At 47.0% G+C, this 24,642-nt stretch overlaps 1 protein-coding gene across 2 annotated transcripts in view; it reads right to left on the bottom strand.

The window, feature by feature from the left end:
- Positions 1 to 24,642, bottom strand: part of LRRTM4 (leucine rich repeat transmembrane neuronal 4) — a 334,273-nt gene that overhangs the window by 49,960 nt on the left and 259,671 nt on the right. Inside the window, exon 2 of one of the 2 annotated variants that reach the window (XM_080370382.1) lies at positions 1,333 to 9,073. The exons of the other annotated variant lie outside the window; for it this stretch is intronic. The gene's annotated coding sequence lies outside the window, so the exon portion shown is untranslated. Of the gene's footprint in view, positions 1 to 1,332; positions 9,074 to 24,642 lie in introns of those variants that run through there. 2 annotated transcript variants of the gene reach the window in all.

Below are 24,642 nucleotides of genomic sequence, written 5' to 3' on the forward strand. Positions count from 1 at the left end.
CATTTCCAAGTGATTCCCAACAAACCCCTGACCCTCTTCCTTCTGGCCATTAGCAGCAGCTTCCGAAGCCTTCAGAGCCGTTTCATCCGCTCTCCATCACCAGTTTTAACTGTGGAATTTCAATGATTCTCTCCCAGACAGACCTAATTTTAAGAGCCATTCCAGTGACATCCCTCTGAGCTACAGCACTTGGAGAAGACACTCCACCAGCATCCACAGTGCTGTTTGCTCCACTGGAGCAAAGCAGGCAAATACAACTTATCAGAAGTGATACAGGATCTACAGGATAGGGCCAAGGAGCTACTAGCAAAGGACGGTACATAAAAAAAGATGATAATAATAATAATAATAAAAAAAAATCCTCAGCAAATTCAGCACCTGGGTTTGCAGCTAGTAACCCCAGTGGAAGCAGGCTGGTTTTCAGAGATACTGAGCACCAGCAGCCCCTAACGACACCGGAGAAACACAAAGACCTTCAGCCCTCCTGGAAGATCCGTGTGATTCGGGTCTGTCTAAAGGAGAGATGTGAGCATCCATACGGAGATGAGAATGTTTACAGATCAGTCGCCATCTCTTTGGCGCAAGCATCCCAGTCCAAACCAGAGTTTCATTTACAGACACCCCGATCACCTTCCATAAAGGCCCGTGTATGCAAGCCACTGACACCCAAATAACACAAAACAGAAAAGGAGTGAGTTTTGCAGAGCCTGGAGCGTGCAAAGCTCTCGCCAGGCACGCGAGCTGGCCGCAGAACCTGTTACGAACCTCTAGCAGAAGGGATAGAAAGGATCCTTAGGGTGCTGATGCTGCGTGTGCAGACGCCTTCTGTCCAAGAGACCTGCCTTTCCTTAAAGTGTTTGACCTGAGCCACTGAAGCAAACTACTGCAGATGCTGAAGCCGTCAAAAACCCAACCCAGCCCCAAGAAAGAAGCCGGTAAGTAACTGCACGCGTGTTCAGATGAAGCCGAAAGTGCCACCCCTGCCTCCTGCCAGCGCTGCTCCCCACCACCACGACCGAGCAGCGACACTGAGCTTCAGGAGGCTGAAACTCCTGCGCAGCTGCTCCATCATCCCGGATTCAGGCAGATGTCAGAGCAGCACAGGCGTCTCGCTTTCTACATGGCAACTGCCACCTTGTGCCGTGTTCTACTTTAAAATCTCTTTAAAAAAACAGATTTTAAACCTCCACAATGAATACATCAAGGAAGCTCACAGTCTCTGTTGTGTCAGTCTGATTTACTCCCCAACCTCCTCTCCCAAACACAACGGGAGGCACAGCAAGCAGGCTGGGGTTTTTTTTGTCCTTTTATTTAAAAAAAAAAAAAAAAAAAAAAAAAAAATTTTCTGGCCAAGGGCTTCATGCTGAAATTCAGCCCTTGCTCCAAACACAGTCCAAACTTTCAGGTAAGGGAAAACCCAGCTTCCTCATAATTAATTTTTACTCACTGCATGCGTTGAGAGAAAGAGGTTTACGCGAGAACTTTCCTACAAGAGGCAGCAGCTGAAGATGTATTTAGAGCCCTGATAACACCGTCACATTCTGATCCGCACGTGGCAGATAAAAGTTACTTTTGCTGCAGCGGAGCAGCAGGACAATGCGCACATCATCCCCCTCCCCTAAGAAGTAAATCTGCTGCTTCAAACAGCGCACGGCACGGCAGCCTCCGACGTTACGGAAGAGCATACGCAGTAAGAGTTACACGGAGGCCAATAAATCTCTCGGCGCTGATAAAGACCTGGAGGTGTTTGCTAAACCCAAGATCCCTGCGATAGGTGCGACAGCCAGCGCGAGCGGGGAGGCCGGGGGAGCGGGGAAGGCAGAAGCAGGGCTGCTTGTCCTTCTGCGGATTTTTTTACAGCTGCACCATCGTAACACCAAGTTGCAGGCCTCCTTGGGGAATTCGAACCTGACCGAAGTGTTTTCTGTATAAAAATTCAACAACACGACGTCAAATTGTTTTGCATGAACCAAACATAATCTTTTATAGATGCTGTGGTACTTGGCTATGGACGTGAGCGCCATATACAACAGCTTTTCTTGCTGCAGTCTTTAATCTTATTAGACTTGACTGCAGATACTTATTTGGCCCTTGTCATTATGCATAATATTATATAGTGCTTTCTAATTAGAGAGGAGAAAAAAAAAAAAAACCCCAACCAAACGTCCTCTGTTCTCAAAGAAGACTGGCTGCCAAAATTTGGCATGCCTTGCTTGCAGCGCCCACTTGAATGACCCGTGTATCTCCCCCCTCCACTGGGAGACCTCCTCAGCATCACCCCCCTCCTCCCACCCAAGAGACACACAGGCAAACACTACGAAGAAACCATGGAGGACATCTTCACAACATGCCAGAAATAAAATAAGCTAGTTTATTAAATATCAGCTGATTACCACATCCCCAATACGTTCTTTCATGCTACCAGTCTACCAAGTGGTTTTACGCCAAACTGGTGCACACAGGGTGTGTTCATGTGACCGACGCACCGAGGCTGGGATTTATAGAAGGGGAAAGAGCTGCAAGAACCTGCCCCCACTGAAAATAATTCACGTCTCTCTGCCTTGGGCTGAAAATAAGGAGAGGACTGGCTGGGCCAGAACAAGCATCACCAACCTGCCAGGAGACAGATACGGATGCAGCTCCACAGAGATGGACAATAAGATTTGGTGACCATGAAGAAAGAGAAGGTGTTTTGTCTCCCCAAACTTATGTCCTGCGGTCAGTTTGGTTTATTTTAGTCTTCATTAAGCGCGGCTTTCAACATGAACACATGGAGGAGGAAAGGCTCCGACTCGGCTGTGGTTTCGCTGTTTTACAAGGCAATATTCTGGATTTTAATTTTTTGGTCACCCTAATCCATATCCTCGCTAACTTTCAGAATGCAATGGATCTTCATCAGCTATTACAAAATGCATTTAATCACATTAGCAGTGAAAAGATGTTTGCAGTGTAACACTCCCTGTGCAATCCTCCCTCCTTATGATCATTCTCCGAGCGCTGTTTCATAGCAAGAAGATATGCAGCATAAAATCTCCCTGAATATGAAATTTTCTGAGTAATTCTGTCACAAGTCTCCCAGGACATCCTAGTCAAGGATGAACAATTCAGTAAAAGCCCTACAGAACCGGAGAGAAATTAATCATGCATTTCTAAGTGTTTTGAACTGGATTTGAAGTGGATTTAATGAAGAATTTGTGGAGTTTTTAAAGGTATAGGGGAAAAAAAAGAAAGGAGTCTAAGGTAGTCTATAAATCAAGTTCTCGGTGTAAATTAAGTTGATAAACATGAGAGAAGATCTTGTCCTACCTAAAGGCGATTCTGAGGCAACCTTTGATTTCTTACTGGAGTTTGTGATTTTTTTATTGCCTAGACGATTGCACCCATTTCCGCAGAAGTCAACAGCAAAGGTGTCATTAACTCCGGACCAAATAACTTCCAAGTACTCGTTCAATTTTTAATGTTCCAAGAGTGCAAGTCATCCACTGGCTACTACATAAGCTGGAAATTTTTAGCATCATTAAAAAATAAATGGTTTTCCTACATAAAGCAGTGCGTGGCTTGCTTCTGAAATAAACCCTTTCATTTTCTTTCCGTTAATGCGCAAAATTGAAAGCGGGTATTGAGCATGTCATACCTTCCCCAGTAAGTGCAGCGAGTGCAAGCTGTTAAGAACTTTATGAAGTGGCTGAGAAATAGCCTTTACCCTTAGATGAATGCAATTTGCTTTAAAATACCCGGGGCACTGGCATACGATGCTTAGTAAACTACAGCAAATCCCACGTGGCTCGAGGAGATCATCCCAGAGTAAGTGTTGAGCCAAGTCACACCAGGAGCGGGCATCCACCCGGCTGCCAAACCCACCCAGAATTATTGCATTAACCCCCCCCACCCCTAACGAACCACTTTCCAAATCCCATCCCGCCTTCTGCCGCCTCTAACGAAGCGATGGAGGCGGTGACCCCTTCCTTGAGGGTACGGCACCCCGCGATGAGGGTATTTTTGCTGTCCCAAAGGGGACGGTGTCAACTTGGGGGAAGACGGCAAAGAAGAAAGAGCTGCCACCAGCAGCACAGGTGAAACTCTGGGTGTTGAATCATCACCTGCACCGTTGTTAATGGCATGCAAAGATTATGTCAGTGGCGCTTTTCATTATCCACTTCACCAGCCCAGAACTACTCGGTAATTATGCCCATCCACTCTCCTTTGACAGCGCTAACTAACAGAACAAGAGCGTCTGATCATACACAAGCTCCTTGTAAAGAATTTGTCTAAGAAGGTAATAACCTAAAGAGCTGAGGTGATGAGTTTGCACACTGCCTGGCTCTAGGGAACGCGCATTTTCTGCAGCATGGAGCAAATAGCTCCCAGCCGGGGAGCAAACAGAGGGGGACTCGGATAGAACTACTTTAAAAGCCATTAAGGCAACTCTGAGCGCCCTTGCCTTTGCCACACGAGGCTGTGAGCAGAACTACAGCAACGTGGCAACGTACCTTCTCGTCGGCCCCAGAGAATGCATTTTCCCTGTATTTCCGTGTCCTCCAAACAACGGAAATCCAACTATTCTCATTGAGAGTACAAAAAGCCAGACACAGAAATCACATTTCATAACGAAAAGGCAAGGAAATGGCATTCAGACAGAAGATCTCTGAGCAGACAACCAGGTAGAAATAAAAAGCTCCCACACTAAGACCTGATTTAACATCAGTTGACTTCGGCTGAAAAAAAAAAAAACACCACCAAAACACCTTCCCACTGCAATAGCTTGTGGACTTGCTTTTAAATACTAGTTCCCACAGCCGTTTCTTGCCACCTTCCAGCCCAGTGCGGCTGCAGAGCGGAGGAGCGAACGAGCAGATGCCACCACGATGGACCTGACCTACACTGGCGTGGGCAGCTTTAGCAAAGCCTCGGCCACAGCATCTCTCTCCCACAAGGGATGCTGTTGCATTAAAGGGCTAAAAAGGTTCTTGTAATACTATGCCTCTACGAGGACCCAATTTTCCTTTAATTGCCCACCTCAAGGTGATTTTCCCACAGATGCTTTTCCCATCGCCCTGCTCCAGGTGAAACCAGCCAGGTTCTCACAAGAGCTTTTGCACGCCTGCAGGTGCTCACACGCGTAACGCTCATCCCTGTAGTCACAGGACCGCACACGCTAACAGTCTATCAGACCACAAAGCCAGGCCAGGGCCATCCTTACACCTGCGCGGAGCTCACGCCAAGTCACAGCTGCTCCGTTGCGGGAGCCGCGGTGTGTAAACGGGCGCAGACCGTGGCACTTGCAAAACCCAGTCCAGGGAAGAGCCTCAAGCAGAGCCCCGGTGGCCCGACCTCCAGCCTGCCACCCCTTCGGCGGGTCCCCAACACCCCAGTCCTGCTGCCAGGAAAGGGCCAAGGGGCTTAGAGGTGTAACTCACTGCCTGCAAGCTCAGCGGTACCTGCGGATGCTTAAATGGCACACTGAAGCGGGACATTCTTAGGAACATAAATCCCCGCTCCCTCTGACCCACCTCACATTTATTAATTTTTTTTAGTGTCCCCCCTATCGCCCCCTTTATTTTAAACTAACAACAGGACCCCAACCCCCAGTCACCCCCTCCGCATAAATCGTGCCGACAGCTAAGTCTCATTCACTCACCTTTCCCCCATCGTTATAGAAAACATATTACAAAAGGCAATTAAAACCACGTCAAGATAATCTTAAGAGAAAGCCTATAAAGTCTGCAACGTGGTATTCCCCACCGGCAGTAAAATGAATTTGAAATATGAAGAAGATTCTTAAAGCCTTCATTTATTTCATTATAATCCGAGGCACTCCTGTAAGATTAGTACAAAATCTATAGGAGCTTAAAACCATTTTCTGCTGAACTTCTAGAATACAACTTCAATCAGTTAATTGAACTCACCAGCTCAGAGGTCATCACCATAGTAGCACAGCAGCCAAAATTAGGGCTAGACAGCCTGATACATCAATCGGTCCCGGTCCTTGTAAGATTGGCTTGGTCAAATACACCAGATTAGCAATAATGACATATTTTAGGCTTTTTCTACGTATATTTGCAGACCAATCCGCTCAATGCTATAGATAAAGCTGCCTCATCAAACAGTTCTCCATACAAAGGCTTATAATATTTCAGGTTTTCATCTTCCTCATACCTTTAAGCCAAAAAAAGAAAGATACCTTTTTTTTTTTAAAAAAAAAAAAAGGGGGGGGGGCGGGGCGCAGGGGGAGGGATTTCAGCTATTCACTGTGACACCTGACAGGATTTTGCACATACGACTTACAGAGACCATAAAGAATTTTTAAGAACCAGCAGTTGGGAAAAAAGTCAGCCTCTTGAAAAGATTTTTTTATGGGCAAAGTATCAAATTCTAATTTTTTATACTGAAAATGCTTCGGAAGACTTATTTCCTAAGCCACCCATCCACAAAGAAATAAAAATCTACTTTACCCAAAGAACAACTGGGGGGGTTGGGGGGTATCTATGTTTTGTCATCATTTCTAAAAATGATACGTAGGTCTTCCATTATTTTTTACACACATTGGTAAATCCCAAAGGTCCATCCCACCCTTCATCCCGGCAAAACTTTCTTTAATTTCCATTGTCATTTACCTCTGGAGATGCTGGCTTCACTTAAAACTAAACCCCGTCGCCTTCTTGTTAGCCATCCAAGCATTTATATCCCTCTCCTACATTTTATTCCATTAGGAGAGTTATAAAGAAATAAATTAGAATCACAACACATCTACAGCTTGTTGTGAAAGAGACTGTTAGCACTTGACTCACCTACTTACACGCCAATTTAGCATCTCAGCTGGATTTAAACTGAGTCAAGGCTGATCCGCTTAAGACAGAATCGGGATCTGCGCCCCCCAACACTTGAAAGGATAAGGATGGGAAAGAAATAAAAAACCCCAAAGGGTCAAATTTTAGTACAGCCTGGGAACGCTCAGCAATTCGGAGCACGAGGGGTTCGTTCCCCCACCTCAGTCAACAAACCTGAGTGTTGCCCAAGCACAGAACGAGGTTTTATTGCTTCAGCCTCCGCTGCTGGTGCCGTTCCGAACGGGCACCCTTGCCCGAGCTCCTGCGGGAAAGGGAAGACTCAAAGGCATTCCCCCGAATTCCCTGCTGCCCACAAAACGCCACACACTTCTCGTTCCAAGCTGTTATTTTCCAAACCACCTTTCCAAACACAAACCCTCCCAGCCTCTAAAGCAAACAGCAGCCGAGGGACCGGTACGTGCCACCTCCCCATTGCTTTCCCAGCACGGCAGCCACCAGCAGGTGTTACTCGGGTCCTCCCCAGGAAGAGCATCAGCAGGAATTTGTCAGCAGCGACTGAACGGGAACTCTCCGGGCCAGGTAATCTCGATACTCAGATGTAACAGTATGTGCAGTACCTAGCACAGATTGCCCCGTCCCTAACGGCATCGCTTCGCTACTCCTAGGGGCGGTGAACGTATGTACCGTTCTTCCGACGCCACTGTGACCGCCCGTATAAATACAGGCTCTGTATTTAACCCACACCACCAGTACGACCAGCTTCTCTAAATGATGGATGTCTGAGGTTCAGATGCACCTAGAAGTGGGAGTAAGACCTTCAACAAAGATGTCTATGTTTATTTTTATTTTTTTCTTAAATAAAGTACCCCAACACAGAAGCCTTAAGAGGTTGGCTTTTCAAGCCTAGCCAACAATTTCCCAAATCAGGCTCTCGCTCTAATTCTGAATGCACAGTCAGTGTTGAAAGTTAAACTAGACGTTTAATTATCTGACCAAAAAAAAACCCAAACCCCAAACAAAAACCAAACCAACAAACCAAACAAACCCCTAAGCAATTCCACCTATTTGCTACAAACCAGAATTTCTCTGCCGATACCGTTACCTGCAACCGCTCTGCCACAAATTATTGAAATATAAGAAATCTCTGGAACATCTCTGACCTCTTCTCCCCCTCCCCAGATTCAGCTAACCAAGGCGATGCTCAGCACCTCAAAACCAACCCTGGCTGGCCTCAGGATTACAGTAACGCTGCGCCAAGTTGGTCGACCACCTTTTGTCGCAGACTGCATCCCGCCCTTAGGGCTCTTGTTTCTAAAATGAGAGTTTTTATATCAAAGCAGAGTCTTCAATATTAAATCTAATAGTGAGGCGGATGGGAGACAGGCAAGCAGCTACAAGCAACGACCGCAAGCTCAGAGATGTAACACCCAAGGAGAAAAGCTGCCTGCCCCATCTTCTTGGAATGCATCAATTCAGTAATTAGGTGTATTAAGAGCTGTGTCTGTTGCATTTCACTCATGTCCACAGACGTAAGAAGTCACATTTATAAGTCATTAAGCTGAAATAAAATCTTTGCTGGGCTTAATTAATTTAAATATTCATGGGAAACAGGATAGCAGGGGTAAGTGTTGTCCTTAATCAAAACAGACATTGCTGTTCTATAATGCAAATTCCTATTTCTTATGTGGACAATGCCAAGTGCCTACAATAAAAGGGAGCAGAACATTAATGACCAGCACACAGAAAACGCAGCTAAAACGAACGCATGTTGCCCTTTACCTCTCGAAGAGAAAGGGGAATTTGCTGATCCAAACATATGCTTAATAATAATGTCATGCCTAACACAGTAGTTACTTCCAGGGTCATTTATCACAATTTACTGCAGCTGAATGCAACACCCGCCCCCTCCCCATCCTTAAAAAAAAAAAAAAAAAAAAAAAAAAAAAAAAAAGCATGCTTATTTTCCAAGGGTAGTTATTCATTTATGTCTCAAAGCTGGGTACTTCCACAGCTCCCGAGCTGCTCTCCATCCGTGCAGGGCCCTGGTTCTGCTCTGCAAAGCCAGTTCCTCAAGGAGCTTATTCAGAGTCCTCTGCCACGCCGCCCAAAGCGAGGTACCCGCTCCATCGCCCAGCACCGCGCCCGCGGCAGCGCCCAGACCTCAACCAACCCCGCAGCGTCTGCGGAGGTTAATGCTGAATGTTGCACCTCAGAGGAGAGGAGTGGAGCTCAAAGGCAGGCTGAGTGTTATCATTATAGAGCCACAGAACGGTTTGGGCTGGGACCTTAAAGCCCACCCAGTGCCACCCCCAGCCACGGGCAGGGACCCCTCCCCACCAGCCCAGGGTGCCCCCAGCCCCGACCAGCCGGGCCCTGGGCACTGCCAGGGATGGGGCACCCACAGCTGCTCTGGGCAGCCCGGCCCAGCCCCTCGCCGCCCTCACAGCACAGAATTTCTCCTAAAATCTCATCCAAGCCTGCCCTGTTCCAGTTAAAAGCCGTTCCCCCCCGTCCTGTCCCCCCACGCCCTTGCACACAGCCCCCCTCCAGCTTTCTTGCAGCCCCTTCAGGTGCTGGGGGGCTGCTCCTTCCCTCCTGCCTTAACGTGGCACCTCTTATGGTGACCTGTTATGTCACACCAGAACATTTAGAACCAAGACGGGTCCCCAGATCGCAGCTGTGACCCTGCACCCCAGCTCAGCTCCCGCAGGGAGCAGGATTCCAGCTCTGCAGGCTTTGAGCTGCAAGTCTGCGCGGGACGATGGGCAGCGGTGACCTGCCTGGGAGCTCCTGCAGCGGACCCAGCACAGACCAACCGAGACACGCTCTTCCCTTCCACTGCCACAGTGGACATCCTTTTCTTTTGAAGACAGGGCAGAAGTGGCAGTGATTGCTCCTCTTTATGCAAAGCTTTGTAGTAAAGGCACATGCTTAAAGAGGTGGGAGATCAAAGCTCCTCTTCCTTGTCTGCCAGAGGGAAAGCCATAAAACTAAGCTCCTCCGGATAGACGCACTCCCCCCTCCCATGGCTGACCTGTGCTGTTTGGTAGCAAAAATTATACGAGATTTGTTGGGCTGAAACGTGACACAGCAGACTGCTATGACATGCAAAAACCTACATATATTTTTATATATATATATATATACATATATAAAACTAGCAAGAAAATACAGTTTCCAATTTTTGTCTGTTAATAGCAGCTTTGGTTTCATTATCTGCCATCCCCGTGTTCGGCTTTGGATGCAATTAACATCATAGAAATAAAATACTTGATGGAAGCAGCAACATGCTTACTGGTAATGAAATGTTTATGGATCAATTTGGTACACTAGTAAAGAGCGAATGAATTTACTTCAGGATGAGAGAAAACAAAGTGTAGATAAGCGCTGAAAATCACTTTGACTCCAGACATTCACAAAATGTTATTATTATTCCCCCCCCCGAAAAGATAATATTGATTGTTGAGCATCATTTGGACAACGACAGCAATGTGTTTTCCTGAGAGAATACAACAACCCATTTAGTAGATGTCTGCACAGAAAACAGCGCTGACCGAAATGTACCTCCAAATTTCAAATCTCCTTTGATAAATACCCAGAAGAGAAAACCTTGCCGTGACCTCCTCTCTCCTCCCTGGTTCTCCTCTCCCCAGAACACTGCTCTGTCACTGTGCTTAAAGGACAGGTGCCACGGCTGTTGCTCGACATGTGACAGATTTTGTCTGCTGCTACTTCATTTTCCGCTTCCAATGGGGGCAGAACGCTGTTTGTGTATTTACCAGAAAAAGGAAAAAATTAAATCGAGCACCTAAGGGCAGGAGCAGATTTAGACGGTGCCTAGAATAACAAAAGCCTCAGCCAGGATGAAAAGGAAAACAGCCCTCTCTGCTGCACCAAACAGTTAAAAGAAGTTTGGATCTAATGGAGTTTAATGCATACCACAGAGGGGAGAAGAATTCTCCGTGAATTTTGCCGCTTTTAGCAAAGATTAAATGCTCTCTCTTCTTCTGGGTTCAGCTGCTATTAGGAAGAGCATCACTGCACACCCCGACAAACGAACACCAAAGGTTTAGGTGGAATCAGTGGGATTCCATCACCGCTATTTTTACAGCGGCTGGCTGGCCAGAGAAGAAACAAGTCTTTCTCTAACGTGATGGAAAATAAAAGCTTCATGCAAATCACCAGGACAGACTGCAGCTTTTCCTTTAGGTTTCTAGATGATTCCCAGCCCAGGCTCCAGAAACACCTGCATCGGGTGTTAGTTCTGCTGGCCCAGCCAGGCGGCAGGTTAAGCCAAAGACAAAATTTTGCATCCATCGCTTTTAATACAAATTGGCGGTTCTCAGTAATTTTTTTACCCTGAATTCTGCAACAACTGCTAAATGCTGAAGGCTTCACCGAGGCTCCTTGCACCTCACCCCTGCGCTTCCAAAAATGACAAAAGCCGTAACAACCCCCTGACATCTCTGTGTGACCTGCAAGATGCCAAATCCTCTTTTTAAAAATCTGCTGCTGCACCTGCAGAGTCATTTGGGTTTGGTTTCCATTGCAAGTGACAGCAGGGTCAGGCTTCAGAAAAGACAACAGCTCCTCCCAATTTTGACCACAAAGCGTATTCACTATCAAAAACACTTTTGGAAACAGACACCTGACCTACCATCACTGATGGATGCTGACCGTCACACCCAGCAGCACCTCCTGAAGAGCCAAATACATCCCACCCGCCCGCATCCCACCTGCATCCCCACGCATCCCGCCCGCCCGCATCCCTGCCCGCCCGCATCCCACCTGCATCCCCGTGCATCCCACCCACCCGCATCCCTGGGCATCCCGCCTGCATCCCTGCACACCCCGCCCACCCACATCCCTGCACATCCTGCCCACACCCCGGCTGCATCCCTGCACAACCCGCTCGCCCGCATCCCTGCGCATCCTGCCCGCATCCCACCCGCATCCCTTCCGTTTCTCTCCCCTGAAGCATAATAAAGCTGAAAAGTCACAATTCAAACGAATCGGCGACGCTGCAGTGCAAGAGCCAATTTCCCCAGGGATCCTGACAAGCAACAAATGAACGGGGTATAAAACATGCAAGGAAGGACTCATCGTTCCCTGAGGACTGGGGAAGTTGCAGAATGCAGCCCACACACATAAAAAGCAGCTTTCTTGAAAGAGAACCGGTGCTCCGGGACTCTGACGATATGCAACGTGGCTCCAGACACCACAGAGGTTAATGCTCAATGTACCAAAATGGGACAAACCAGAGAGAACCCACTGATCAAGTGTTCACCTAAAAACTGACTGAACTTCCCAGTTTGGGTGAACTTTTCTGAGGATCCCAGAAAGTGGCGACTTCGGGGGCCTCCAGGCTCAAGCCCCCCATCTGAAACGCTTTAATTATACCCAGTTTTCACACTCATACTCTATGCTCGTCCCTGAAACGGGGATCCTTTTTAAGGGGTTGTAAGCTGAGCTTACCACAAAGCCTGCTGCAAACCAACGTACGGGGCTTCCTCCGTACCGCAAACCAAACCCCGCAGCCGCGTTTCGGTTCCTGCCCGATTTTAAGCTGAGGAGTAAAGGTATAGGAATGTTTCAGGTCATAATTAATGAAAAGTTTCTTTACACACCACTTCTTGGTATTTTGGAGGATATTTGATCCTAAACAATTGACAAGCCTCTTTTTTAATTTATTTTTTTAATTATTATTTTTTTTTTTAACGAATTATGGAATAACCCCATGATGCAAATGAGAGCAATTAGCCGTTCCCCCATTCAGGTTATACCAGCCGGCAGTACAACGTTTCATAAACCATCAATATCATACAGACTTTCACCGATTGAGAATAAACGACATTCCTACAGAACCTGTTCCACGGATGAAAACGAAAGCCTTATTTTGCCAGTGTCGATTTCTCTATTTTCAATTTATTTTCAATTTTTTCAATTGCCTTCGGGGTAACAAGTTTGATCTTACGAAGGAGCAGTGTTCCTCTCCAAGAATTTATCGGCCGGTTTATTCATGACTCAATTGATTCGACCTTTACTGGGTCACCTACCACTTGAAGTCATCTTCACGGAACCTAATTAGTCACCACACTGAAGAAGAGTTTTTAAGCCCAGTTTCAACACCGTCCCTTGGCAATGCAATCCCCTGCCTTCCACAAGCGCTAAGCATCTTCGCGTCCCAACGATCACAGAGGAATTTGGAAGTACCCAACGGCTTCCAAGCAATCTAGCTTGAGTCATGCTGCAATTTCCAAATCCACCTGCAAAATCCATTAGGGAAGCTGCTGGAGGGAAAAATGCAACAGGGAAACAGACATAAAAGACACACGCTCAGAAAAAAAACACCGCTCAAAATTCCAATAAATCCTAAATTTTTTCGCTTACTTTTCATAGTGTTTCTTGCATCAACCCGTCTGAAGAGACTTCTGACCCTCAGGCACAAAAGGTTTCCATTATGTATCATTGGAATTCCTGAGAGGTACAAGCTCCATCAATTTGAGACAACTCAAACTGTTTCCCCCTCCTTTACATTCTGTATTTCCAGCCCACTGCAATTTAGCTGAGAAGGGACCAGATGCACCATGTGGTTTGACTTGATGACCCCTCCATGGCAACTGAAATGTGTGTCAGCTTTTGCGACGGTAGGAATGCAAATGGATGCATGTAGGCAGGGGACAAAGAAAAAAAAGGTATGTATATTGGGGGGTGTGTGTGTGTAGGCTTTTTTTCCCCATTGTTTTTAATAATTATTGGTTAGGAACACCCACCTACTGAAATGCATGACCTGGGATCGCAGACTGCGCGCGGTCTCCTCAGCTGCCGGACTGTTCACACCTCTAAGGAGGTCAGCAAAGAGCAGTCGGTGTTAGGAGTCGCTCCCTGAAGCGGGAGGCAGGTGATGGCACCGCATCCTTGTGTAATTCCCACACCTGACCCCCCCCTCCATCTCCCACCATCAGCAGAAATACCTGCCCAGCAGGCGCACTCCACTCTGGACCACACAGCTGCTTCATGAGCATTCCAACCTTTTCATAATACACACATATCTTCCCCCCCCCCCCATTTAAATCAAATTCTAATAAATCATTTTGCTTGCACAACATCCCCTGCATTGTTGTGAGAGGTATTCCCAGACACCAGCTCCGGCTTAGTGAGGTTAATCTACTCGCTCCACCCACAGCTCATGACAGGGAAAAAAAATAAAATAAAATAAAATAGTTCCTTTCAAGAATGATACAGCCACTCCCATCGAGCCACCCAGTTATCCCCATTGCTGTCAAATACCCCAGCTGGTGCAAACAATTCTGTACTTCTTTAAAGCCAGTCCTCTGTTCTGTTGTGTTTTAAAACAAAACCAAACAATGCTGTGGAAGTCCACCCAGTTCCGAGTGGACAAGCCCAAGAGCATCTTACAAATGTGCGTATTTTCCATCCTGTAAAATGTTTGACAGGTCAACCCCAGACTTCCACACAACCCATGTGTAGAATTTTGAATTGAGCTGAACAAAATGGCTCGCTTCCATCATCGAAAAGCTAAAATTAGCTTGTTTTGAACAGATTGCTGTGCTGAACTAGGCAACAGAACGCTCAGAAGGATGCTCAAACCTCACAAGCTGGTTCTAGCCCATGCAATAGATGCTTCAACCACACGATTCAGTTGAGCCTACTGGCAGGGAGCTGCTTCCCATCAGACTCCACCTGCTGAAACATTCACGTGCTCCTCAGTAACTCCTGAAGTTTAGACAGAATTGCTTGTTCAACTATGACAACGAATAATTAGCTACAAGGGTCAGAAATAGGAGCAGGTCGACCGCACCTCAGGTAGAACAATGTGGAGTTGCTCTACTGAAATCAATAAAGCCACAACAGTTTTAGACCAGCTAGGGATATGATTTCTTTACCAGGACCGTAAAAGATGAAAAGAAATTCCCAACTAATTCCTCCTTCCATCACCCCAGCTCACAAAAGACCACAAAATCATCTCGTACCCCTGACAACTTGCTGTCTCAAAAAAGCTCACATCCTCGGCGCTGCTGTTTCTTTGTTTTGCTGTTTTTTGAACTCCAGCCCCCACCTCTTGGGCATTCCCGGGTCTCTCTTTTGCTGCAGAGAGTTTACGATCTGGATCCCAGCTTTTCCTAACCTGCAGGGGCTCACCGTGCCCCGGATGGTGGCACCTGGCGGTACACACGTGCCACAGAACGAAGGGGTGAGCACGCGAAGAGTGCTCAGAAATGACCCCCCCCTCGGAACTCGTCAGAACACTTTTGAAATATCTTTGCTCTAGAAAAATGACATTGCACAGAATTGTTCTGGGAAACAGGTCAATTCTGGTAAAATCTAGGTGCAAACAGTTGTCCTTTCCAGCAAACGCTGTATTTGACTTTCTTTCCTCTCTTTGTTTTTAAGATTGCAAAATTGTCAAAATGATAACAAAGTGTTTTTATACATTTCTTTACTTTTGATTCTTTAACTCGAAGCGGTGCCTCCCCCAGTTGCAAAAAGACTTCAGACTGATTCTGACAGTCAAGGGATTCCAGCAGGATCCAAACCCAAAGGTGGGGGAGGAGAATAACGCCAAGGACAGCACGACTGGCATCAAACACGGGAATTCGCAGGTGCCGATTGCTTTTGTTACGTCCTTGCATAAAATCAAAATAGCAGGGACCAGAGTCAACAGAGATAAAGATTAGAAGGACGACAACACTAGCAACGCTTTCGCCGTTACATGCGATATTTTGGGAATCGCTCAGACTATGGAAATCGGAATCACATCAGTGTCCAAGCCAAGACTTGGTCCCACCTTACGTAGTGCTGAGAAGCTTCCCTGGGAGGGGAGGGTACTCTGCAATTCACAGGTTTTTTCCATTTGCATTGTTTACAAAACTAAAAAGCCATGTGGGGATGCAGTAATGAGAAGAGGGATATGATAAAGAAAAGCAAAAGGGTGCCGGGAGGAGCCCATCCCGTACTACCTGGCAGAATGGCAGTTTTGCTGATTTCAATAGCTGCAAGCAACCTAAAAAACGGGAATTCATTTCCAGGGCAACATTGGTAGGAGGCAAAACATAAAAGTGAGTGATGGGTTAATGAAAATAAATGGTCTGAAATAACACTAGTTCGGTAACGCAGGTATTTATCATGTTATCCAAGTTGGCTACATGAGAGTTATTAAGTCAGTCCTCATAGAGGCGGAATAAATGGAGACAATTCCGATGATCCCAACGCTTTAATCTCACCGTTCAGAGAACATCAGGGACAGAAAGAGCAAGAAATTGTCACAGCGAAATACCTCGATTCTTAATGTAAACCTTTTGCAGAAAAGCCACTCTGAAACAGGGGTAGTGCTTCCATTTCTAATTAGGATGCATTAAAGTCATTACAAAAGGCACCATTTCTTACTTCCAGAACCTACTCGTCAACTTGAAAGGCGACTCAACCGCACGAGCCGCGAGGGGCACAGAACAATACCCCCAGGAGAAGCTACAGCACTAGGAGCAAATAGAAAAAATTTTATCTTCCAAGGACACGGGTTCTCTGTTACCATCAATATTGTTACATTTAAAATAAGTAAGTTTGTTCAGCAACAGTGAAAAACTAAGGGCTGTACGAGGGAGTAACGCTGGGAACTTCGGCTCTTGAGAGACCAGTCCTTGCCACTCACAAGAATAAGTCAATCAAATTTCCATTTCAGCTCCTGTTTTTATGACGTGTGTTACAGCGACGCTCAGCCGCTGATCCCGAGCCGTATGGAGACCGAGGGAGCCACAGCACCGTGACGGAGGGAGGGCTGTCGTTTGGAAAGGTATCAGCCACCGGGCCTTCTCCAAAAGAAAAGAAAAAAGGCAAAGAACAAAAAGCTCCCCACACCCTCTTATTGTCTTCCAAGCTCACTGAAAGCTCAAGGATAGCAAAAGAAGAAAAAAAAAAAAAAAAAAAAAAAGGCTTGACTGAAAATTTTGGAGAAAAAGAGTAAAGATCAGTCACCTCCATTCCCCAAATGAGAACGTTGCAGCTCCAAGATGCTACAGCATTTCACCCAGTCCAAATTAAACATGGACACCAACACACACAAGTAGTTTCCTTCAGATAATGTGCACAAAAAAATTAGTATTTTTTTATATACATACGTATTTTCTTTCCCCTTGCATGAAAAACATTTAGCGTTACCTAAACATGGATTTGACTCAGTCTGAGTCTTCTATTTTTTCGCTAAATTTTCTACTTAGCCTCGCTGATGGCAGCAAAACAGCAGGGCTGTCGTGGGCCAGGGTGAAGGGCTAGAGGTCCCAAGGTCCCTTCCCTGATCCTGGGGGATGCTCAGTAAACGCGTGTAGGAAACACTGACAGCTCACGATCCCTTCTTTTCCTATACTCTTCCAATTTCCACGGAAACAGCAATTTGGGGATTTTCCAAGCCAGAAGCATTTCCAGTATTATCTTTGTTTACTGGTCCCTAGAGGCTGCTCTTTTGTAAGGAAACCTTCTTTTCTCTCCGGCCTCATACGAAATACTGTCCTCCAAAACAGCCCGTGGCCATGAGTTCCACCACTGGATAACTTGCTGGGGGGGGGGGGGGGGGGGGGGGCGTGGTGGTAGAAACCAAACCCCAAACTTCCTTTTGTTTTTTTAAACCAGCTGATGAATTCTAAAAGACCGCTGCAAAATACCCTGCAGATGCTCTTAAGTTTGAAAGAGAAATAAGTGGTAAATCATCCCTCCTACCCGCAGGCTTCACTCGAGTCACTTCAGTTCAGACTTTGTTTCCACCTGCGCTACCATGAAGCTGCACCGATGTCATTTTTCCCCAAGTACCGTATCCATAAGGAAAAACTGATAATGGACCCATTCTGCACTGTCACATCAATGTAAATTCAGGGCAATTTCGTTTACTTTGTTAAACCCTAACTTTAACCAAGCACTGGTTTTACTAAAAGCAGAATTTTGCCCAGCAGCTCACGAGCTTTTCCCTTCCACAAACCCTCAGTGTTTGGTGTAACGATGTACCGAGCGCATCCACTGCTCTATAGACCAGCTACGCATGGTGTAACCCACCTCTGAAAGACAGACATCTCTCAGAAGTTTATGGTGTAAAGAAAGAGTAATACCTTAGGTAAACTGAGCCTTTTAAATATCACCTTACAAGTTTACTGCTGAGCATCACCGGCTGCCCAGGCTCCTGAGAGTACAGAGGAATTTTCAGGAAACTGAACAGAGTCAAATTGGTGTTCACTGCTTTTTACCTTATTGGTCCCTAACCCATTCTTTCCAGAAGACACCCAAGAAAAACAAATTACCTCCCACACCCATTCCCATGAACCAAGCTCTCGGGCTGGGGTCCATGAGATTTTGACCAACATTAATTCCCATGCGAGATTTTTTTTTAAGCAACAGATGCTTCCCTACACTTGGGCCCACTTCTGGGCTGTGGTCATTCCTTTGCCATCCTACAAAGGACATGATAGCAACCGTTAAGGATAAAAACGAGACCAGAACTGAGACCCCCTCACTTGTGTAAGTCAAGAGAAACCAGGGGTGAATCCGCGCTCCCGAGCGCCTTACACCCAGGAGGAGGGTGAAGCACCGACTGGCATCATCAGCCTTACTCATTTAAGAGTTCACCGAGTCCATTAACACCCAGGAGACATCACCGCCGAGCTATGCTGGTTCCCAGGCTTAAAAAGTCATCTTAAGCCGCAATTCTGTCACAAAACGTAATGACCGTTACGGAGGTCGTAAAAAGTGTTTTTGTAAAATATTACCTTCTGCTGACACTGTCCTTTGTCAGTGCCCCGGTCAAATGCTGGGGACTGATCTCAGCGTTCCCTCCAAAGGCCCGTTCCTCCTCCGGTTGTTGCTGTAGTGCTGGGACATGACAAGCTCATAAAAATTGTAAAGGTCAGACCGGAGCTTCCAGGAGCACATCAGCCAGAAGTAAAACCTGAGCTAAATTGCGACTGGCTGCACAAACAAATGGAGTGCACAAACACTAAATATAAAATTAATGCTTAACAGCTGTGTTTCCACCTAAACCCACATAGCAAAACCAAGTCAAGGTGAACCTGTCCTATGAGGTAAACATCTCCTCTCCCGCTCCTCTGCTCTCGTTCAGGCACTGCCACGGGCTCTTTCTGGAGAGGATGCTGCTGGAGTGCACAGCAGCAGGCAACACCTACAAGGTAATTAAGCTTTATATTAAAACGGCTGCCCTGTAACTCACTAATTTTACGTTAATTTGGCTAAAGGATACTGCTGGTCTCCTGTTTGATCTCCGGTTCCATCCTGATGCAGGCTTAAGTAAAAAAAAATAAATCCACCTTTTGCTGGATTAAAGACGAGCCGTCCAAGCGTTTCAGCTAGCTCGGCGGCGAGTTGCTGCCGATGCATCAGATCCAAGACTCGCCCTCGAGGGGATCAAAAAGCTTTGAGCTCCCTGTACAACTGTGATGAGGGGGGAAAGAAAAAAAAAAAAAAAAGAAGTCCTACCAAGTTACGACAGTCTCGCCAACCTTTGCTCTGCCACTACCTGATCCTCAGCCAAGGGCCCCGCGAGCGCGTGCCGCCTGCTGCTGACGGGCAGGATCTGACAATCGGGTCAAGGCTCATTATTGTACCCGCCGCTCACATCTCCTGCCCTCCAAGGCTCCCGAGGTCAGCCAGGTTCTCCTTGTTGTGGCTTGCCGCAGTTTCTCCACCAGTACAAAGGCAGCCCGAGCCTGGCGCCGGGCGCGCCGTGCCCTCGCTCTCTGCAGCGCTGGCTTCTGAGCCTTTCACAACGCTGACTTTTAGGTTCTCTCTGTAGTGGCCTCTTCAAGGCCCCTCGCCAAGCCTTTTCATCCAAGTCCCACAGTCACATCTTCTTTCTTGGGTAGCTTTGAACACGTTGTTGTAACAGGAGGCAAAGCTCAGTTGTTCTGCACCTCGGCTCCGTTTCATTTATTGTGGCTTTAACAGCCGCACAGCACCCAGGTTTGTCAGGCAGGTCAGGAGGTTAAGAAAAAGGTCCAAGAAAAAAAAAAACCCTAACCTCCCCAAGATAGAAATTAGTGTACACAAAGACGCATGGGGGAAAGAAACATTACAGGATAAAACTCTCTACACTTACCCAGCGGTCGCAGTGACTTTTTAGTACGAGGCCCGTTGAAACGACCTGCAATTGCATTAGCACTCCACAACCAGAAGGCAAATCCTTGTCCTACCATTAGCGGAAGTTTGGACTAAAAGTTAGTAACCCAACCCGCCAACGTGACCTCCAACAACAGAGCTCTGCACAAAAAAATATAAATACAAGAACCTCGTAAACAGACCTGAGGATGCTGCGTAAACAGATCAGAGGATGCTGCGTGTTGGGATGTGGCAAAAAACACGCTGACCGTCCACAGCGCCAAATGAGATTGGAAATCCGCAGCGGTAATTGCATGAACGTTGCCCCCCAGCTCTAAAATAAGCTTGTTCCTTCACCATCCCTATCCTTGTACTTGCATGCCATTAGTTCAGACACCTTAATAAAAAACAAAAAATAATATAAAATCACTACAAACCAAGTGCAGAAGCTTATTTCCTATTAGCTTGCGCTGGGCAGCTCTCTGCCTGGTGCCTTCCTGAAGCACCGAGGTGTTTCTCCAGGCTTTGCCCAAGCCCGAGGTCAGTGGCTCGGGCAGATCAGACAGAATTTACATTCCCTGAACGTGGCCGTTGAGGCACAGGCTGTCCCACCCTCTGTTGAACTCCAGCTGCACTGCAAACGGACAGCGTTTATGGCAATCTGGTCACAGGAGCGCCTCGCTTGTAAAGACTGAACGTTCCGCACAGGTTACACCACGAGAGGACCGTTGCTAAAGGGCTTGAACATCAAGATGAATTCATCTCCTCCAGCGAGCCGGAGCTGTTCCATGTTGGGACTGGTTTAACTGCCCCTGCAAGAATCCCCTCTTTTCAGGGTTTTATGGAAAGCAAGAGGTCACTTTATTCTTTTCATGTCACTTCGGCATCTCCGCTGAATGTTAATGCTCACAGACACTTGGTTCTCGCAGGCTTCGGGGAGACTCTGAACGAGAAGGATCAAGAGCTCCTGCTCTGGAAGGGATGAGGAGCCCAGGCTGGCACGGCAGGGATAACCGCCCCAGGCACCGATGTCCAGCAGGGAACACTGCTTGCCTTTGCAACGCTGCATCAGCAGCACGACAGAGATGGATTTTGAAATGTTAGATGCAGGTAGGAGGGGAGTAAGTAGGCAACGGGGGAGGCAAAAAATCAATCTGTACCAGCACACAGATTACACCGTGAAGATCCTACTTGCAGGTTTAACTTCAATCTTAGCCACGGTGGGGCATTTGCTTCTCTCCCCATGGCCAGCGATAGCGAAAGCGGGGAGGCAGGAGAAAGGTTCGTTCATAAACAGGAGCTACAGTCAACCCATCTGCTGCTACCCTCGTTGGCCATGCTCTAACAGAAGTTCTCTCCATGACTAGCACAGGAGGGGATAAAAACCCGTTCGCTTCTAGCACTGTCCAAGAGTGAAACCATCTGCAGCAGTCGCCATGCCACAGCTTTATTTTTAACTTCTCCTTGCATTACAAAGTGCTCAATTCAAAGGTCACGAGGGAGACGCTCGGACTGGCTGTACCAGAACGGGGTACGCACGTTCCCACATCGATGACAAGCCTCAAGAACACCATGGGTTTGGTAAAGGATGCAAAAGCATGAAAAGGAATATAGATGTGCAGATCCTCCACTGTCTAAACCAGACGGACCTTATTAGGCTGAATTAAATTATCAGGATTTTGAGATGGGCAGCGATTCAGGAATAACCAGCTTCGAACAGTTGCCAACAGCAACGGGCCAGGCACAACATCTCCAGCTGCGGTAGGAGACAAATGTGGCCAAACCCAAAAGCAGTGCATCACGTGGGTGAACCACAGCACCAGCAGAGCAGGTGACACCACTTCGTCAAGAATTCAACTTCCAGAAGGTTGAAGAATCACAGAACTCCCTTTACTTACGTCTAACTACCACCACGTAGGTGAGGTTTGGCTGTATTTACACACCTGCCTAGTCCAAAGATGTTTAAGCACAAGCTAGGACTGAACACAGAACTGAGCAGGCTTTCATATCACGCTAACTCAAAATTCCTCATGATCACTACTCCAGCTGGACCCCTCAGTGCCCTGAACGCTCTGGCGCTATGAGTTGGGTAGCGCTATGAGTTGGGTAGCTCCCACCTAGGGAGGCGGCTTTTCGCTACTAGGTACAACTACAGGCTGTATAAAAGGAGAACACACGGGTTAAGTATCCAAAACAGTCTGGATTCCCCTTAGATATGGTAAAACTTCCAACATTTAAAAAACTCAGAGATGGTTTTGAAAGTGTTACCCTACACCGTGTATCTATCAAGTGCGGGGTCAGGTAAAGATTCCGCTTTGTCAAAGGCCCTTTCATGAGAGCTATGGTCTTTACATTAAAGCAACCTAAAGGTAACCCCCCAATCTGCACGTCCCACGTACAATGCGATTAATAAAGCTGAGCGTTGGGGTGGTTTTAAAGGCGTCTAAAAATCTATGCTAAAACCCTGCAGCAATTGCCAAGTCGTTTGGGGTCAGCGGGTTTGTTGTTTGGGGGTTGTTTTTTTAACACGCTTGTACAACCCTTGCAGACTGTTAGAGAAAGCACAATACTCGTAATATACAAATTTAAATAGACAGATTCTGCTCGCCATCATAACCACCACGTAAAGGTCATCTGGCTCCCTCCCTCTCATGTTAAAGCTTCCCCCTCCCCCTGCCAGGATGAGAAGAGGGGGAGGCGACCCGGGAGCCTGTGGAGAGGCTGCTCCGCCAGCGCGGCAGACGCGATGGCTCGCTGCCTCCGTGACAGCTGCGCGGTGGATGCGACACAACGGCACAGCGGAGATGGCCCACGTAAGGACAAAGTAAGGACAACCGGGGCTCCACCACCATGGCCATAGCCACTGGGCACGTCCCTGAGCAGGGGGATGCAGACATAGCATTACCACCAGGCAGGGCTAACCAAAGGTAGATCAAGTTGGTTACTGCGAAATGCCAAGAGCTGGGGCTCTGGGGGGCGGCGCACAGGGGGACCAGGCACAGCGAGGCCGATGGTAGGAGAGCGCCCAGGAACACAGTCGGTGGAGGCATCTCGCTTGCTCTGCTCTCCCAGGTTGCAAACAACTAGGAAAAGAAAAAAAAAAAACAAAAACCCACCAGCACCGCCAGTGCCCATGAACCACAGCTCTAACCACAACGGCCAAGCACAGGAACCAGGAGTTCTGTATCTTATTTATATTTATTTGCGGTCTGTTGGGCAGCCCTGCTCCTGCTTTCTATTTTTGTGGGGTTTTTTTCTTGCTCTTTTCTGCATGTCCAGCATTACAGACAGCCCCCAGAGAGGGGACACGTCTCACACTGGGTGTTTCTGTCATGCAGGCGGTTCTCCAGGCAGCTCAGGTCCTCTGATCCCTAAGGCTGAACACAGCCTTAACCCAACGGGCAACTTCAGAATATATCCAGCTATACAGAAAATCCCAAAGCATGCTAAAAGTGTATTCCTCCTTTATTTTTGTACTCCTTAGGCTCTGCGTCATCGGAAAACAATATTAAAATGAATAGATCCTCGGCCAGAGGGTAGGTAATGGGGATAAATTATTTACAGTGTTTGTTAGTGTTACCTGAAGTTGCTCAGTAACTTCCAAATTCAGTGGTTCCTCTCAAATGGAATTAATTTTCAAAGGCTCCTATAGCTCCCATCCCCTTTAACGTATACTTTGAAGAAAAAGAAATGATGAAGTGTCAGCAGCAGCATCCTGTTAGCCCTGTACTAATTTGCAAGTTTAGGAAAGAAAAGACCAAAAATAACCTCTTTGGAGAAGAAAGGATCAGTGGTATCACAAAGAGCCTTCTACTGCTCTGTCAAAACCAAAACAAGAAGAGCTTCACTAAGCTCTCAGGAAATGAAAAATGTGCTCGTCCTCTAAGGCAACAGGAGTTTTAAGGCAGCTGGAATATGGGGAACATATTTTCTCTAATAGTTGTTTCCAAGATGTGTAACCACAACCCGTGTAAGGACAGATAAAAGTCCAGATTTTCAGCACTGCTCAGCACGTTGACACCAAATGCTTTTGACAACGTTGTTCACGGACCAAATGCAAAGTGCAAGCAACAGGCGGAGCAATTTGGCAAATCAAGCCCTGAACACCCAACAGAGAAGAGAACGCGGCTTTAAAATTCTATCGACCCCCAGTTTGCAACACACGGAGCCCACTGACTGCAGCCACTTACACCTACTGGCAAGGCAGATACGTATAGAAAAGGAGTAAAACGGGCGCCTGGTATGCACATTTTAATCCTGTAGGAAAAGCACAGATACCTGACCACACGGAAATTGAAATGTGATCAACATCTCCTATCTGCTTGCCGGACGACCTGACGCAGCCCCGAGGTCTGTCCCTTCCCACGGACCAAGGTCGAAGACGTGCAACACCAAGAGCCAGTCGACAGGCAGGGCGTAATTTGTGTTGCTGGAAAACGTCATTCTGGTGAAAGATGCAGCTCTGTAAGAATCAGAGCGGTTTGCAAGAGAACTCTAATTCAAAATAGAAGGAAGAGAGTAGATGGTCATTCTCAAATGGAAGAGATCGATGATTACGGAGCACACCGCCTCGGCAGAGCATCCCACCACAAACCGTGGTACCCCCCCTCCACTATTTACGGGAGTGGACAACCCACAGGCCAACAAAAGAGTGTATCAGTGATTTAATTTAATCCATTACACACGTACTCAAAAGTACTTTGAATTTGTATAAACCTCAATCGGGCCTGAAAGCAGGCAGAAC

This window comes from Falco punctatus (assembly GCF_963210335.1).
Source record: "Falco punctatus genome assembly, chromosome: 20".
NCBI lineage: Eukaryota > Metazoa > Chordata > Aves > Falconiformes > Falconidae > Falco > Falco punctatus.